Here is an 18,024-nt window from a genome sequence, read left to right on the forward strand (position 1 = left end):
TACCATGTCTAATCGTGCTCAATGGCTATGTGACATCATGTCATGTTTAAACTTAAAGATTAGATGCTCAATTTCTTATATGAATTTAAATTTTCAAACAGTGTGGGAACCCTTTTTGAATTACTTTTATAATCTTTGATTTGTTCTGAAGGTAGAAATGTTTACTAATGAGGTAATTTATCACTGATAAGAACTGTCTTTTTTAAGTCAAACAACTTGGCAGTGGGCTTAGATTTACCTTTTTCCAATAATAAATATACAACATTAATACAATATAATCTCATTGGAAGACCACAGTCAGCAGAAATTGGAAACAACATCTCCCCTCGCTATCAAGACAGGTGCACTCCAAGGATACTTGGGAAGTCCACTGCTCTACTCACTCTATACCCATGATTGTGTGGCCAGGCATAATTCCAGTGTTATCTACAAATTTGCTGATGACACCATGATTGTCAGCAGAATCACAAATGGCGATGAGGAAACATACAGGAGGGAGATAGATCAACTCGTTGAGTGGTGTCACGCCAACAACTTTATGCTCAATGTTAGCAAAAGCAAGGAAATGATTGTGGACTTCAGGAGGAAGTCAGGAGAACACAAACCATTCCTCATCGAGGGCTCAATAGTGGAGAGGGTCAAGAACTTTAAATTCCTGGGTGTCAACTAGTGCAAAAGAGAAAAGTGAGGTAATGTCTGTGGTTCACTGTCCATTCTGAAATCTGATGGCAAAGGGGAGAAGGCTAACCATGTGTCGTTGGCTGCTTGTCTACAAGCTCCCATACCTCCTTCCTGATGGTAGTAGTGTGAAGAGGGCATGACCTGGGTGGTGGGGAGGGAGGAGGACAATGTCCTTGAGGACAGAGGCTACTTTCTTAAGACACTGCCTCTTGCAGTGATATCTGTGATGACACTGGCTGAGTCAACAACTATCTAGCTTTTTTTTTAAACTGTCCATTGTACCTCCAATCCAGTCAGTAGCCCTTTTTACATTGGCTAACTGGTAAATTGGCAGTTCAATGAACCAGTTCAAAATAGCATTTTTGCCATTCACACTGGACGAATATTAATCAGTTCTCTGAACCCTTTCAGAGTCACCACCAATATTCCAGAGCAAAGGGGTGTCTATCCTCCAGCAGTGATGTCCTGGAGGATAGGTGCCCTTTCACATTGGACTAATGGGCATGCCAACTCAAAATGAATTGGTGATAACACACCCTCCCTAGGCAGTTCATCTCCGGGCCAATCTGAAGCCTGTGTGCTGGTTCACAAGCGTTCACACAGGCATGTTAACTGGTAGATTGGCAGTTAATTATTGGGCTGAAGGGCCAGTGTGAATGGGGCTAGTGATACAACCAGACAGAATGCTCTCCATTGTACACTTATTTAAAAACTTGAGTCTTTGGTGACATTCCAAATCTCCTCAAACTCCACATAAAGTAGAGCCACTATTATAACAAGCAGATTTCTAAGCATTCACCCCATCAAATGCTGCATTCAAATAATAACCTGCCCTGGCCAGTCTCAAGAGTAAATATAATAATTAAATATTCAGTGCCATCAAACTCAAATACAAGGCAACAACCTCCACAATTAAACGTGTACCCTGGGTCACAATATTCTCAAATATAATTTCTTCAGATTCACTGAAGACAGACGTTCCATATTTTCTTGCAGTAGTAAATGCAATGGCTTTTATTCCAAACCTAATAGTCTTAACAGTGCTTTTTACGTGGTGTATGTTCCAATGGTTAATACAGTGACCGTTCACTTTTAAGATCTACAAAGTCAATGAGCTGTTTTAAAATATCCTGTGTGGAAAAATTTTCCCTTCCTGTCAAGTTTAAATTAAAAGCAAAGATCTTCACTGTTTTCAACAATCCAAAAATCAATCGATTTATATGAAAATCGAAACCACATCAACTAATCATCAAGGAGACACAAGATGCTGCAAACTGGAGCAAAAACACAATCTGCTGGAAGAACTCAGCAGGTCAAGCAATAGCAGTGGGAGAAAAGGAATAGTTAACAGTTTGGGTCAGACTCCATCAAATGTCTTCATGAGTGGTTCTTACCTGGAACATGGATGATTCTTTTCCTCCCACTGACACTTCTTGACCAACAAATTATCAAGCCTGTCCTTATCCATATTGTAAAACAAGAGTACTTCTTTTGGAATTAATTAACATTTGAAGTTTATCTCAAAAGAAAGTCACAGAATTTCAACAACCTAATTAGGCACCTGCTAGTTTCTGTGATGAGGCAAAATTCAAGAGCAGGTAATCAATGAAATGTCAGTTAGAGTAGATAGCAAGTAAACCATCATCTCCGCAAGGATGTGTACTCAACTATATTTCCTCGACACCCAAGAACATACAGCCAAATAATATTCCATCTTCAAATTCACAAATGACACCAGTCATAGGTCAGGTATTGAATAATGACAAGACAGAATAAAGGATGATTCAAAGAATAATTGCATCGTATCAAGACAACAATCTCTCTCAACATCAATAAGATGAAGATGGCAGAGGGGGCATTAACCTTGAGCTGATCATCTACCATAATTTCATAAAATACAAGGACTTTATTCATCTTCAAACCAATGAAAAACATGTTTTATTCCAAAAGAATTCATTTATTTCAGCTATTTTACACATTAAAAAACAGAACACTGGAATAATTCAGTGGGTAAAGCAGCATCTGTGGAAACACAAGATATACGTCAAAGAACGAGGGAAGAGGAAGAATCTTTTGCCTCCACGGGCATTGCTTGATCTTTTGAATTCTTTCAATGTTGTTTTTCATTCCACATTCCAGTTCCTGCAGTATCTGTCACTATTTTACACACTTGGACAGCAAGAAGGTACATTTCTATGCATCTTAAATAGCTTTGGTATATTGAAAGTTTTATAATTTTAATAACCACTGCAAAAAGCTGTATACACAGTGCCCATTAGCACAGGTTAGAATAGTAAATTCAACACACTGATTAACATTATTAGCAACTCATATTTAAGACTTGTACCTTAATATTACCAGAATTTAAGGCAGAATTAAATTAGGGAATTTATTGTAATTACTATCAAGTGTACTGCTTCAACAAGACTGTTGAATGCATGTTTGGCAACACTGCTTAGCTTTTTTAAAAAAAATTGTAAAGTCCTCTTAATAACAAAATGCAGTGACAGAATCAAAATAACTTTTTTCAGTACAGGATGTAAACTGTAAATTATACTGTAAAGGTAACATTTAGTTCAGTTACAGATTTCGTTGATGGAGCAGAAGGGTATCAAACACTGGCCACTTACTACAATCCTCCAGGTCAAATGACCTGCTGTGACAAGATATTAAATTTGGTAAATGAATTATGAAGCATTTTTAACCTAGTTATTTGACAGAATTAATTGCACTAATAAAGAAAATGACCCCAGACTGAAAATATATTCAGCATAAAGAAAATGCTCCCAAACATCTCCAACATGAATTTGTAAAATATTTTAATAGTATGGATTTTCAAGGACAAAAGATGCAGCATTGCTGACGATTCTCTAGGATAAAGTCAGTTATAGGAAGACAGGGTGTAGGGTTTCTTATTCAATGCATCATTGCAACTTAAAATATTTTGGTCTATATGCATATGGCAACCACGTATAGGATACTTTACATCAAAGATAATCCAATATTCCTCAAGAAAAATGAAGGAATGTTTTGTAATATACATTAAAAAAATTATGAGAGAAGGCATCTGGACTTAAATCTACAAAATATGGTTTATACTGTGTATTACAAAAGAGTGAGAAATTACAGATCTGTAGAACTTTTCAAATTAAGGGAACTTTTGAAATATTATCAATGGATTGAAAAATTAATGGTAGAGAGAAACCAGGCAATTGAAGATGTATTAGGTTAACCCTGACTGCAATAAAATTATTTAAAATCTGCAATGACCACCTGGAAGAACTGAAAATTTCATTCTTGCACTAACCATTGTATAAATGCAAGCTGATCAGTCAGAGAATGGACAAAGGGAAAGAAGTGTTTGAAAAATGTATTTTAGCTTTTGACAGAGCTCAGAGTAAGCAAAGGAATATCTATGAAGGACAGCAACGTGAACAAAGTGTTTTAAGTTTCTGATCAAGAGATCAATAGCAAAAAGTTCAAAAAATTAGAACACATCTTGCAACATAAATTAAATATTAGTTTCCAGATAAGAGACAGAGATAAAAAAGTATAACCGTGGTCCCATACTTAAAATTATTTGAATTAGGATTTTTCGAAGTTATGATGGTACAATAACGTGACTGTTGTTATTTACTTTCATATAATAAGTTAAAGTAAGGTAATTGCAGGCATCTTTGATTTTTACAATAAATGTTGATAATTCATCTAAGGTGAATTCTTTGTAGCCTCCTTGGTCAATCACTTCTTTTAATTAGTCGGAAAGTTTACATGACTGATACAGCGCTGTCGGGATTGAGTGGGCCAGTGAGGTCAGTGTGGGGACTGATACGGTGCTGTTAGGAGAGAGCGGGGTAGTGGGATCAGTGTGGGGACTGATACAGCACTGTAGGTGTTTTTCAAGCTTTACCTGTATTCTTTTTCGACTCATGATTTTTTTCAACTGGTGATAGAATGGGGTTACATTCTGACAAGCCTAAGTTGAGGAGCACCTTTATAGGCTGATTGTCAAACTGTTACAAATTATAAAACTCAGAATCCATCAGCGCATCATTTTCTGCTAACAATGGCTTGGCTGAAGGTAGAAATTTATATCCTTTTTTTAATTTATAATCAACACTTGCAAAAATACAGTTTTCATATATCACAATGTTACAAAGTCAATTAGATACATGTTAATTAACATATATTTATATCCAAGTTTGATGGTGAACACAAATGGATGGAACAATATACAAAAAAAATTGATCATTATACAGGTATAGAAACATTTATTCGAAACCCTTGAGACCAGACACTTTTCTGAATTTGGAATTTTTTAGATAATAAAGGCAGTACTTAAGTAATTGCGCTGATTTCAGATTTGCGCAAAACAAAGACACACATCAACTAGAGGGTCTTGGGTGCCAGGGGTTGCAGCAGTGCTGGACAGGAGGGACTGTGCTCTTTCATCAGCTGTTGTTAATGTTTTTTTAAGGATATAGCAACAGTAGAGAGCTGTTTCATCAGCATTGCAAATTTGCTCTGGACTAAGGTTTTGATCAGATACCATCTTGGCAAATTCAATGCAATGTTCAACTGTATCATACTGTTCAGTAAGACACCGCACAGATACACCACGATGAAGCTTCTGCAATAACTACTCTGCGCTATTAATAATGACAGATGCTTCCTTTTCTGCTTCTCACTATTACACATAGGGACTCTTGACATTTTCACTGTCTTCAAAGTCTGTGAGGAGCAGAGGCACGTCCAATTGGTAAGAGACACTGCGCTGGACAGGGGGTGGGGGGGGTGGGGGGGGGTGGGAGAAAGAGACGTCTGACTCTCTATGACAAATTGGGCATTCATATACGGTGAATCAGAGGCGCTGAACTCCACCAATTTGGGTTCTACTAATTACTGACATGGGATATTCAAGTGCGAGTCACGTCAAACTTGAGTTTTCCTGTTCAGGTGACATCTATGGGGAAAAATGTTCCGTTTTCGGAGGTTTTTAGTTTTCAGAATTTGGGATAAAAGATTTCAAACCTGTATCATCAAATATTCTAAACAAAGAATGCATAATGTACTGCACTTTGATGTTGTGTGACCTGCTGAGGTCCTGCAGCATGTTTATGTATTGGAAACAACACTAATATCAGTATACATTTTCAAAAGCACCAACAACATGGTAACAGGCCATTTTGGCCCATGAGTCCGTGCCACCCAATTAACCTACACCGCAATATGTTTTGAATGGTGGGAAGAAACCGGGGCCCCTGGGGAAAACCCACACAAAGAATGTACAAATTTCTTACAGACAGGATTTGAACTTCAGTCCTGATCACTGGCGCTGTAAAGGCATTGCACTAATGGCTATGCCAACCGTGCCGCCCCCATGGTTGAAAATTTTAATGAAAACTTTTCAGCCAAAATTTAAAGGTGGTAGAGATAGAATGGCTCCACCCTAGACCACACGCGAGTTGCGAATGCAGCTCAGACCCCACTCCACCTACAATTTTTGCTGACTTGGAAAAGCAGCTAATATACTAACAGACTCATCCGAACCCAACTACACTCTTGTCTCCCTTCTACTGTTGGAAAGAAGGTACACAAATGTGAGATCACACGCCATAGTTTCTTTTCTCTATTATCAGATGCCTAAACAGACCTCGCATTCATGAAATAATGTTGCCTTTGGTTTATTCCAGTTTAACTTTGTAACTTTGCACTTTGTGCTGTGTGTTTACTATTGTACGATAAACAGATTGATTTAAATTTAAATGTTTTCATTTAATTTTATTTGAGAGATACAGAATGCTACAAGCCAAGACTGACACCCAAATACACCCAAGTGTACAGTACATCTTCTGGCTATCCATCCCATAGACTGATGGTTCCTTTCAGTCAGTTTGTGGGGTTTGATAATGAGAATACCCCAATCCTCAAAAGAACAGCATGTGGGTGAATGGAATTAGATGAGATGGGGTTGCACAGCTCCAGACCCACCCTCTCAACATCCCCTCCCGGATCCAGTGGCATGGTGAGGACCAAGATGGCTGAAGGAAGTTCTGTTGCAATGAATACAGTTACACTATATATTAACCCTTTAATCATGTCTTTCGAGAAAACCTGCACATCAGAGGAAACCCACAGACAAGGGAAGAATATACAAACTCCTTACAGTTAGTGCTGAATTTAAACCCAGGTCTTTCTTCTTTCTTCTTTGGCTTGGCTTCGCGGACGAAGATTTATGGAGGGGTAATGTCCATGTCAGCTGCAGGCTCGTTTGTGGCTGACAAGTCCGATGCAGGACAGGCAGACACAGTTGCAGCGGTTGCAAGGGAAAATTGGTGGGTTGGGGTTGGGTGTTGGAGTTTTCCTCCTTTGTCTTTTGTCAGTGAGGTAGGCTCTGCGGTCTTCTATAAAGGAGGTTGCTGCCCGCCGAACTGTGAGGCGCCAAGATGCACAGTTTGAGGCGAGATCAGCCCACTGGCAGTGGTCAATGTGGCAGGCACCAAGAGATTTCTTTAGGGAGTCCTTGTACCTCTTCTTTGGTGCACCTCTGTCACGGTGGCCAGTGTAGAGCTCGCCATATAACACGATCTTGGGAAGGCGATGGTTCTCATTCTGGAGACGTGACCTACCCAGCGCAGTTGGATCTTCAGCAGTGTGGATTCGATGCTGTCGACCTCTGCCATCTCGAGTACTTCGATGTTAGGGATGAAGTCGCTCCATTGAATGTTGAGGATGGAGCGGAGACAACGCTGGTGGAAGCGTTCTAGGAGTCGTAGGTGATGCCGGTAGAGGACCCATGATTCGGAGCTGAACAGGAGTATGGGTATGACAACGGCTCTGTATACGCTAATCTTTGTGAGGTTTTTCAGTTGGTTGTTTTTCCAGACTCTTGTGTAGTCTTCCAAAGGCGCTATTTGCCTTGGCGAGTCTGTTGTCTATCTCATTGTCGATCCTTGCATCCGATGAAATGGTGCAGCCGAGATAGGTAAACTGGTTGACCGTTTTAAGTTTTGTGTGCCCGATGGAGATGTGGGGGGGCTGGTAGTCATGTGACCCATATCACTGGCACTATAAGTAGCTTTGCGTGAAACTCTACATGAACCAGGCCACCAAAAAAATACGGAACATTTCACAAATTTGATTATCATTTTGATTGACTAGCTAGTCTGCTCACAAAACAATTTTTTCCACTGTATCTGGGTACATGTGACAATAAACTTAACCTTTCCACAGACTGACCTGCTGAGTGCTTACAGTGTTTTCTAATTTTATTTCAGTTCCAAGGTTATTCTGCAGAAAATGGGATTATTCTCCTTCAAGTAATGATTGATAGCAAATTAGACAGAGATGAACAAGATGTCAACTGATTTACACAGGGGGGTAGACAGAAGCAGTTTCCATAATGGATAGTTCAAGGACCAGGGAAACACAGGACCTAGCCTCTATCACAAACTCAAACTCTGCCCCCAGTGGCCGAGGCTCCATTGCACTCACCCTTCCTCTACCCCCTTGGATTCCCCTAACTAATCTCCCAGCTCCTGATCCACCTTATCCTCCTCCCCAGGACACCTTCCACCCCTCCAATCCCAGCCTGGTTTTTAACATCACCTCTGACCTTCCCCTCTCAAAAGCACCTTTTCCACTGTGGGCCTCATAAGCAAGAACGATGAGTCAGGTTACAGAGAGGAGGTGCAAACACTAATAGACTGGTGCAGAGAAAACAACCTACACTTGAACATCAACAAGACAGAGGGGATGGTGGTTGACTTCAGGAGAGCCCGGGAGAAAAACAATCTCTCTGCTGATCATCAAAGCTCCACCATTGAGGTATTCAAGAGTACCAAATTCCTTGGCATACATCTGGTGGAGAATCTCTCCCGGTCCCCCAACACCAGATCCATTTCCAAGGCGGCCCAATAACATCTTTACTTCCTGCAAAGGTTGAGGAAAGTCCATCTTCCACCCTCCACCCTCACTACATTCTACAAGGGATGCTTTGAGGGCATTCTATGTAATTGCATCACCGCATGATTCAGGAATTGCACCATCCCAGAATGCAAGTCCCTGCAGCGGATAGTAAAGACTGCTGAGGGGATTATTGGGGTTTCGTTCCTTGCCAATGACAGACATTTATTACGGCTGTTGTTTGTGGAAAGCCATAAACGTGAAGGACTCTACACTCTCCTCCCACAATCTATTCTCCCTCCTGACATCCTACCAAAGTGTTCAGGCCCTCACAACCAGATTAAGAAACAGTATTTTTCCCCCCAAGCAGTGAGGCTTCTGAACTCCAGGGAGAGGGCAAGCATATGCAACATATTTAATGTTATTTATAAAAAAGTTTCTGATGTAATTTAGCTATGTAAATAATCAGTTCCATGGCCCAGAGAAACGCGATCTCATTTTCATTGTACACTGCAATTGTTATGGTCTCTTCTTCTTTCTCTTTGGCTTGGCTTCGCGGACGAAGATTTATGGCGGGGGTAAATGTCCACATCAGCTGCAGGCTCGTTTGTGGCTGACAAGTCCGATGAGGGACAGGCAGACACGGTTGCAGCGGAAAATTGGTTGGTTTGGGTTGGGTGTTGGGTTTTTCCTCCTTTGTCTTTTGTCAGTGAGGTGGGCTCTGCGGTCTTCTTCAAAGGAGGTTGCTGCCCGCCGAACTGTGAGGCGCCAAGATGCACGGTTTGAGGCGATATCAGCCCACTGGCGGTGGTCAATGTGGCAGGCACCAAGAGATTTCTTAAGGCAGTCCTCGTACCTCTTCTTTGGTGCACCTCTGTCACGGTGGCCAGTGGAGAGCTCGCCATATAGCATGATCTTGGGAAGGCGATGGTCCTCCATTCTGGAGACATGACCCACCCAGCGCAGCTGGATCTTCAGCAGCGTGGACTCGATGCTGTCGGCCTCCGCCATCTCGAGTACTTCGACGTTTGGGATGAAAGCGCTCCAATGAATGTTGAGGATGGAGTGGAGACAACGTTGGTGGAAGCGTTCTAGGAGCCGTAGGTGATGCCGGTAGAGGACCCATGATTCGGAGCCGAACAGGAGTGTGGGTATGACAACGGCTCTGTATACGCTTATCTTTGTGAGGTTTTTCAGTTGGTTGATTTTCCAGACTCTTTTGTGTAGTCTTCCAAAGGCGCTATTTGCCTTGGCGAGTCTGTTGTCTATCTCGTTGTCGATCCTTGCATCTGATGAAATGGTGCAGCCAAGATAGGTAAACTGGTTGACCGTTTTGAGTTTTGTGTGCCCGATGGAGATGTGGGGGGACTGGTAGTCATGGTGGGGAGCTGGCTGATGGAGGACCTCGGTTTTCTTCAGGCTGACTTCCAGGCCAAACATTTTGGCAGTTTCCGCAAAACAGGACGTCAATCGCTGAAGGGCTGGCTCTGAATGGGCAACTAAAGCGGCATCGTCTGCAAAGAGTAGTTCACGGACAAGTTTCTCTTGTGTCTTGGTGTGAGCTTGCAGGCACCTCAGATTGAAGAGACTGCCATCCGTGCGGTACCGGATGTAAACAGCATCTTCATTGTTGAGGTCTTTCATGGCTTGGTTCAGCATCATGCTGAAGAAGATTGAAAAGAGGGTTGGTGCGAGAACACAGCCTTGCTTCATGCCATTGTTAATGGAGAAGGGTTCAGAGAGCTCATTGCTGTATCTGACCTGACCTTGTTGGTTTTCGTGCATTTGGATAACCATGTTGAGGAACTTTGGGGGGCATCCGATGCGCTCTAGTATTTGCCAAAGCCCTTTCCTGCTCACGGTGTCGAAGGCTTTGGTGAGGTCAACAAAGGTGATGTAGAAATTGTTATGGTATGAACGACAAATAAACACGACTTGACTTTCTTTGACTCAGTTTTGTTCCCCTGGTCCAGTCCGTCCCAACCTACATCCGCAATATTTCACATGCCCTCCATCTCCAACAACTTCCAGTACCCCATATTCATCTAATTACTATTCACATTCATGCATCATACAGAATTTATCAAAGCTCTTCAACAACAGACCTATCCATTCCCCCTCTACCCTCACCCTCTTACTGTTGGGAGAACTTATCCAGTGACTTTCCCCCATTTTCCATTAATAGACAATAGTTGTAGGTGTAGGGCATTCAGCCCTTCGACCCAGCACTGCCATTCACGTGATCATGTGATCATGGCTAATCATCCATAGTCAGTACCCCGTTCCTGTCTTCTTCCCATATCCCTTGACTCCGCTCTCTAAGGGCTCTATCCAACTCTTTCTTGAAAGCAACCAAAGAATTAGCCTCCACTGCCTTCTGAGGCAGAGAATTCCACAGATCCACAACTCTTTGGGTGAAAAAGGTTTTCTTCAACTCCATTCTAAATGGCCTACCCGTTATTCTTATTTGTGTGGGACTGTCCCTTTAAGAGACCAAATTTAGCAAAAGCCTGCAAGTTTTGGAAAGAGATTGAACTAGCAGCAGGCTTAGGAGACAGCATGTTCTTTTTGCAGTGAGGTTGGGGGGGTGGGGGGGGGGTGGAGAGACCCCTGAAGCAGAGACCATGAGGTCAGTTTCTTAGAAAGGGTTACGAGCCCAGAGGATCCCAAAACCCAGTAGCAATAGATATGCACCACGACAAATGATTACTTAAACAAAAGTTGCTTTTAATTATCTTTAAACATGAAAACAGAATTACACTTTAACTTATCACTATTGACTTAACTAACCTAACTTAACCCCCTTCCAATTCTAATCGCACATGTATGTAATGTGTTTATAAGTTCAGAAAAGTTCTTTGATTCACAGTCCAATCTCACTTCTCATTCCTCCAAGTTCACTGGTTGCAGGCAAGTCTTATACCATGCACAGAATTTAACATTTATGAAGTTTACCAGGCTTTGGTGCTTGGAAAGTGAATGGTTACCGCTCAGGTTCTAGTCAGTTTTCAGAGAGATTTATTTGTTGCTTCTTTTTAATCAGCCACTTCAGTGTCTTGCTGACGAAACTTGCCCCTTCAAGGTTCTCCAGATAATAACCTCTTTCTTTAAGGTCACTATAGAGTTCCTTTCTGTTTTTCTTATTCCAAGTGAAACCTTAGGCAACCAGTCCTTTCCTCTTGCATGAACCACAAGGGCTTTGACAGGCCGTCTTCCAAGTCAGCTTGCCAGCTTGTCCTGTTCCAGTCCCAGCTACTACTGGTGGCTGTAACATTGTACAAGTGATCTCTGTGTTGTTCTCTCTGCTTGCAAAACCACATGACCCTCTCAGAACAGCAGGTTCTCTTCCAGACATAGCGGCTCTGACATGCTCTTTCATCTGTTGCCTTTTGTAAACAACAATCCATTAGTGAAGTCTCTTGAGCACTCTTCAAAAGCTCTTGCAAAAGTTCTGGAGCTGATATGTCTACCATGGGGCAGAGCTCTAGTATTTTAAATAAAATCTGTTTTAAAGTTTGTATGTGATCTACTCTAACAAACCTTTCTATATTTATCTCCAAAAACATATCTATATACTCTGTCACAAAAGACATTTTGTTCAAAAGGCCATTTTAAGAAGGCAACACAAGAGAAACATCTCTGACCTACTTTGTGGGATTGAGAAACCCACGGCTTCATTGTGCGGTTATAGACTGAATTGTCAGATTTCCTCCTTTTGCTTACCGAGAGATGAGAAACTACTTTGATTGACCCACGAAAAAGGTTTTAAAGTTGCAGAAGAAATACTGCACTCTACTCAATTGACCCACAAGAAAGGTTCTCTGTTGACAGAGAAATACTGCATTCACTTCGACTGACCCGTAAAATGGGTTCTAATTGCTAAATAAGGCCCTCATCTTAAAAAGACATTTCTCTGTGGTACCAAAACAAGGGTTTTCATGACTTAATCAACCTTCTATCACCCACTTCATGAACTGCTCCTTCCATCTAAGTGCATGTCTCAACCATTAAGGCCTATGTGTCCCACCATTCATCTGAAGTATGCATGCCTCAACCATCAAAAGACTGCGTGTCACATCAATTTCAAGCCCATGTATCATCACTGAATTTCTAAACTTTGAACTTGGAAATGCCTTTCCAGAATTGAGCCTTGAGCTGTAGTGGCTTGGAGTATTCCATTCACACCAATATATTCATGCATAATTAAAGACAAGTCAGATAATTGTATACAAATTTAGTTAAATTTAAATTTGTTAAGTTAGCTAAATTAGATTAGGTGTTATATTTTAAAAATATTTTTAATTATTAATCTACAATTATATAACACTATTTGGGATAATCTTTATTGCTGCTGTTGGTACGTAACACCTTATCCTCAATTACTTCTCCTTTGACTCATTCTGCTTTCCAAGTTGTAAGTATAACCAAGGTTACCCACATGGACCCGGTTGTGCCTGGCTTTTTGTTGGCTATTTGGAGCAATCCACACTACAAGCCAACAGAGGCAAGGCTCCTCAACTCTTCCTTGCTCTTCAAGTCTTCTATGCGAGATCATACGGGATGTCCTCCTTAAAAAAAATTGTGGCTTCCGTACTATTCCTATCAACTCAGCCCTCACCCACATATCTTCCATCACACGCACATCTGCCCTGGCCTGCTGACCCCAGGTGCAAAAAGGTCAGGATTCCCATGGTCCTCACCTACCACCACAACATCCTCCACATCATCCTCTTCCATTTCCGCCACTACTAAATGATCACCCACCAGTCGCAGCTTCCCCTCATCACCTTCTACAGGGACCGCTGCCTCCATGACTCCCTTGCCCATCCTCCCTTCCCAGCAGTCGCCTCTTTAGCATCTACTCCTATAACTGCAAGAAATGCTGCACTGGCACCTACATATCCTCTCTCACCACCATTCAGTCCCCAAACAGTCCTTCCAAATGAAGCAACATTTCACTTGTGAATCTGCTGTGGTCATCCTCTACAGCCAATTTTCTTGTTGTGATCTCCTCTACATCAGAGAGACAGGGTGCAAACTGGGAGTTAAGTATCTTCACTCTGTCTGCTGCAATTGCAGGGATCTCCCAGTGGCATTCATTTCAATTTCAATTCCCCACCCATTCCCAGAAGGCAGAAATTGGAGGAACAACACCCAATATTCTGTTTAGACACCCACCAACCAGATGGCATTACTATTGACCCCCAATTCGCATGAACTCTCCCCCCGACCCTCGTATCTCTCCTGCCCCATGTGTCCTTTCATCGGATTTCTGCTCTTTCCCTTTCCTTGTCTCATCCAGCTCTGCATTCAGCCACCCTCTCCCCCAATCAATTCTCACCTTTCCTCTCCTAACCTTCTATCTGTCCAATTATTGGCTTTTGCTCATTGACTTGTGTTCCTCCCCTACCCTTTCTTCCCATCTCCCCCAGCCTTGTCATTCATGCACCTGTCTGATTTTTGCTCATACCTTGAAGTACTCAAGCCTGAATATATATGCTTCCACAGCATTTGCAGACTTTTGTGTTTCACTCCATGTAGATTCAACTGATGGGCACAAGATAGAGATTGGGAAGCTAAGAGTAGATGGAATTGTAATTAATGTGGGTTCAAAACAGAGAATTATGCTGAATTCTTTTTAAAATATATACCCCTCATGCAGTCATTCAAAGCTTTCAGAAGTGAACTACATTGGTATTTGAAGGGGAAAATTCTAGATCCATAAAATAGGTCAAGAAAATGTAACTGATGGAGTTGACAGTATGAGCTATCATACTCTTAAACCATAATGATTATTTGGGTAAGACTCCTGTATTTGTATCATTATATAATATTTAGACCAAAAATTTATTTTATGGATAAGTAAATAAAACTAAAAATATAAGCAGGACATTACAGAATGGACATGAAGAATGCCTTCCTATAGAAAAAAGTTATAGATGTCTATAAACCTCTTTCCAAAGGTTGATGGATGCTAGGTCCATCAAAGCAATGATCAATAGAAATTTGTAGCTTTAAGAATATTGAAGAGCAAATGAAATTACAGTTTACTCAATCAAATCAAATGAACAGTGTTTTAAATCTAGACATCATAACTTGGAGGAGAAACAGATAATGATCCCATATATTATTGCATTTAGTGTTGAGGGCTCCAAAAAAAAAAACGGTAACTTTGCTTTATATTCTGGGTAAATAATAACCAGCAGAACACACCTGGTGAAAAAGCATTGGTCAGAAAAAAAGAACATTTGAGATCCTTTCAATAAGATAGGGTCTCGAGGGAAGATAGCCAATACGATGAAGACATGGTGGGAATTGGACAGAGTCCAGTAGGGGACTGCTGGACCAAGGAAGGATGATGGATAGATTCTTAGGGAAGTGCCAAACAAAGGAGAGATAACCAAGAGAAAAAAAGGGTCAGGTGGAAGATGAGTCATGCAGGGTGATTTTGGAGGCAGCTTGATGGAGGTGATAAGTGGAGAAAAAATCTACCAGTGCTAGAATCTGATAAATAGAGGTGATAATGGTAATATAATTAAAGTTATTAGGGAAGAGGTAAATGAGAAATTAGACTAGAAGTAACTAAAGTGAGGTGGAAAATCCTGTTGATGAAATGTGAGTGGAGAGAATGGAAACAGAAAGGAAGGGGGTTGAGAAAGGAACAGAAGGGGATTCTTTACCTGAAATTGGAAAATTCATCTCATCCAATGATCAGCAAAATGGACAGGATTCCAGCAGGTTAATACTTTTTTGTCCAGAGTAGGGGAAAATCAGTCACCAGAGGACATGGGTTTTAGGTGAGGGGCAAGAGATTTAACAGGAGAAAGAGGTTTTTTTGTTTGAATACAGAGGAAGGTGGGTGTATGGAAGGTGGGTGTATGGAAGGTGGGTGTATGGAAGGTGGGTGTATGGAAGGTGGGTGTATGGAAGGTGGGTGTATGGAAGGTGGGTGTATGGAAGGTGGGTGTATGGAAGGTGGGTGTATGGAAGGTGGGTGTATGGAAGGTGGGTGTATGGAAGGTGGGTGTATGGAAGGTGGGTGTATGGAAGGTGGGTGTATGGAAGGTGGGTGTATGGAAGGTGGGTGTATGGAAGGTGGGTGTATGGAAGGTGGGTGTATGGAAGGTGGGTGTATGGAAGGTGGGTGTATGGAAGGTGGGTGTATGGAAGGTGGGTGTATGGAAGGTGGGTGTATGGAAGGTGGGTGTATGGAAGGTGGGTGTATGGAAGGTGGGTGTATGGAAGGTGGGTGTATGGAAGGTGGGTGTATGGAAGGTGGGTGTATGGAAGGTGGGTGTATGGAAGGTGGGTGTATGGAAGGTGGGTGTATGGAAGGTGGGTGTATGGAAGGTGGGTGTATGGAAGGTGGGTGTATGGAAGGTGGGTGTATGGAAGGTGGGTGTATGGAAGGTGGGTGTATGGAAGGTGGGTGTATGGAAGGTGGGTGTATGGAAGGTGGGTGTATGGAAGGTGGGTGTATGGAAGGTGGGTGTATGGAAGGTGGGTGTATGGAAGGTGGGTGTATGGAAGGTGGGTGTATGGAAGGTGGGTGTATGGAAGGTGGGTGTATGGAAGGTGGGTGTATGGAAGGTGGGTGTATGGAAGGTGGGTGTATGGAAGGTGGGTGTATGGAAGGTGGGTGTATGGAAGGTGGGTGTATGGAAGGTGGGTGTATGGAAGGTGGGTGTATGGAAGGTGGGTGTATGGAAGGTGGGTGTATGGAAGGTGGGTGTATGGAAGGTGGGTGTATGGAAGGTGGGTGTATGGAAGGTGGGTGTATGGAAGGTGGGTGTATGGAAGGTGGGTGTATGGAAGGTGGGTGTATGGAAGGTGGGTGTATGGAAGGTGGGTGTATGGAAGGTGGGTGTATGGAAGGTGGGTGTATGGAAGGTGGGTGTATGGAAGGTGGGTGTATGGAAGGTGGGTGTATGGAAGGTGGGTGTATGGAAGGTGGGTGTATGGAAGGTGGGTGTATGGAAGGTGGGTGTATGGAAGGTGGGTGTATGGAAGGTGGGTGTATGGAAGGTGGGTGTATGGAAGGTGGGTGTATGGAAGGTGGGTGTATGGAAGGTGGGTGTATGGAAGGTGGGTGTATGGAAGGTGGGTGTATGGAAGGTGGGTGTATGGAAGGTGGGTGTATGGAAGGTGGGTGTATGGAAGGTGGGTGTATGGAAGGTGGGTGTATGGAAGGTGGGTGTATGGAAGGTGGGTGTATGGAAGGTGGGTGTATGGAAGGTGGGTGTATGGAAGGTGGGTGTATGGAAGGTGGGTGTATGGAAGGTGGGTGTATGGAAGGTGGGTGTATGGAAGGTGGGTGTATGGAAGGTGGGTGTATGGAAGGTGGGTGTATGGAAGGTGGGTGTATGGAAGGTGGGTGTATGGAAGGTGGGTGTATGGAAGGTGGGTGTATGGAAGGTGGGTGTATGGAAGGTGGGTGTATGGAAGGTGGGTGTATGGAAGGTGGGTGTATGGAAGGTGGGTGAGGGAGGCACTTTTGCAATTAAGAAACTGGATGAACATATGGATAGGATGGGTTTAGAAGAAAATAGGCAGATGGGACTGGTGTGGGTGGGATGTTTTAGTAGGTCTGGGCAAGTTCGGCCAAAGAGCCTGTTGTATGAGACTATGGGGTAGAACTACTTATCAAGGTATTCTTTCTTGTTATTTTTATAAATTGACAACAATTATTACCTTGTAGTATTTGATTCATAGGCTGAGCTCAGAGGGTCACTTGTCCTAATTTTCTTTTACAAACTGCACTTAAGGCCAAGTTTACGTTCTTAACTAACCAATGTTGTCAATTGGTCATCACACTCAAGTTCATAAGGCCCTACATTATGGTGCAGAATTAAGTTCTGCAACTCAATTGTTCCAGGGATCTAGTATGAAATTTAACTTCCAGTGCCATCTGTGCAGAGTTTACACATTCTTCATGTGACCATTTGGGTTTCCTCAGTTGCTTTGGTTTCCTTCCACACAAGAACATCCCAAAATACATACTGCTAGGTGAACTGACTAGTTTAAATAAGCCCTCAATGTATGTTAACATAAAAAGAATCAAAGACATTTGAGGGCCTGTGTAAGAGAGAATAAATTGCAGGAACACAATGAGAAAACTGTGTATTGAAAAGAGAATGAAATTGCTTCTCTGACAGCGAGCATGGACTGTCCTGAGCTAAATGACTCCATGACTCCCTTGGTTAACACAAGTACAGGACAACACTTTGGTCCAAATCACTTTACAGCCTAAGTCAATATGCATCATCTTTAACACCAGACCTGGAGTGGCTTGATTTATTCTTAACCTTGTCATTGCCAATTTAACTTTCTGGTACATATACAATGTGGAAGTGAAAATAGATTTTATTATCTGTGAATTAAGTTGTAAATATCTCCCACAATAACTTTTTATAGATTTCCAATTAGCTCGAATCTGGA

General features: G+C 42.2%; 1 protein-coding gene across 5 annotated transcripts in view; it reads right to left on the bottom strand.

Moving 5' to 3' along the window:
- The window catches only part of gsk3ba (glycogen synthase kinase 3 beta, genome duplicate a), a 154,172-nt gene that overhangs the window by 81,601 nt on the left and 54,547 nt on the right, over positions 1-18,024 (bottom strand). The gene's annotated exons all lie outside the window — the stretch shown is intronic.

Source organism: Narcine bancroftii, chromosome 7 (assembly GCF_036971445.1).
Source record: "Narcine bancroftii isolate sNarBan1 chromosome 7, sNarBan1.hap1, whole genome shotgun sequence".
NCBI lineage: Eukaryota > Metazoa > Chordata > Chondrichthyes > Torpediniformes > Narcinidae > Narcine > Narcine bancroftii.